Below are 1,565 nucleotides of genomic sequence, written 5' to 3' on the forward strand. Positions count from 1 at the left end.
AAGAGGCCCTGCATAAGATCCTGCAAAAGGCCCGAAGGATGATCGCCGCCTTGAAATTGAAAAGCAAAAATACTTGTCCAAGAAGGAAGAGCCCAATGGTAGGAACCCTTGTGATAACTGAAAGTGATCTAGAGGATGATGAGCTGTGCCTGGTAGAGCTCATTGTCAAGGGAAGAGAACTTGAAGTATCAAAGACTTGGAGTGGAAGGAATTTCAAAGATAAGGGTCTGATTGTGGAGAAACCGTATGCACCTGCCTTATCGCAAAGCAAGTACAAGCCAAAAAATTAAGTATTGAACCAACTGAAGAAGATACAAGCCAATATCTCTGTCTGGGGGTTGTTGATGGCCTCCCCACCACATCGGGAAGCAGTCCTGAAAGTACTCAACAAAGTTCAGGAACCAATAGAGATGGGCCCAGAAGACTTTCAAACATCATGGGGGCTACCTATGCCACACATTCTCTCTCATTCTCTGAAGATTATCTGCCACCTAGAGGGAAGAATTGTAATCAGGCATTGCACATTACCGTAGAGTGCAACGGGAATTGAGTCCCCCAAGTCTTGATAGATAGCGAATCAGCTCTCAACGTCATACCTCTCAAAGCTGCAAGCTACATCGGGCTAGACCTCACTTGTATGAAGCCCTTTGCCCAGACCATCCGAGCATATGACAACACAAGAAGGAAAGTTCTAGGAGTTTTGACCAATGGTATCCGAGTCGGACGTATCCAGTTCACGGTGGAATGTCAAGTGATTGACATTCAAGTATCATTTAACATGTTATTGGGGTGACCCTGGCTACATTCTGTACGGGCAATGGCCTCAAGCCTGCATCAGAAAATGAAGTTTATCCACCAAGGGAAGATGATCACTATCTTCGGTGACCCAGAAATAGTTCACACCTTGGCAAGCATTGAGGTAGGAGTAGAAACTCAAGAAGATACCCAGCTAGGTGGGTTTGAGATTGGGGCAATCGGTGTGACGACCTAAGAAGTAAGAGGGATAATCCCATTCGAATATCCATTCACATGGAGTAAGTCAACTTTGAAGATGATGAACAACATAGAATATTTCCCAGCGCATGGACTGGGAAAGAATCAGCAAGGGATTCCAAAATTCCCTGAGTTTCCAACTTACAACAACCATCATGGACTGGGATATGAAGAACCAACGAAAAAAGGCAAACTTGAAAACAACCTGAAATGTGAGAAGATGAGCACTGCCATGGGAAAATATCTCGATATTTCAAGACTCTGAATGGGTATTTTGTCAAGGAAGGAGAAAACTTTCATACTGTGGCAACATTGAGCCGTGGTTTGATCATGACAAAGGAAGCCTTCAGCCAGGATTTGAAGTCTTCTTTCAAGACAACATCGACTGGGTGGCACTAGAAGTGGAATAAGTAGAATTGAAAGCTGCTAAAGGAGATCTGAGTATTAGAGAATTATTCGAGATAGCCATGATTTCTGCAGGGGACGAAGAAGGGCCAAAACCTCATCTTTTGATTCACCCTCTCCAAGACCCCATTGTAAACTAGATCAATGTTTCTGATAGGTTTCAGGAA

Source organism: Telopea speciosissima, chromosome 1, assembly GCF_018873765.1.
Source record: "Telopea speciosissima isolate NSW1024214 ecotype Mountain lineage chromosome 1, Tspe_v1, whole genome shotgun sequence".
NCBI classification, from domain to species: domain Eukaryota; kingdom Viridiplantae; phylum Streptophyta; class Magnoliopsida; order Proteales; family Proteaceae; genus Telopea; species Telopea speciosissima.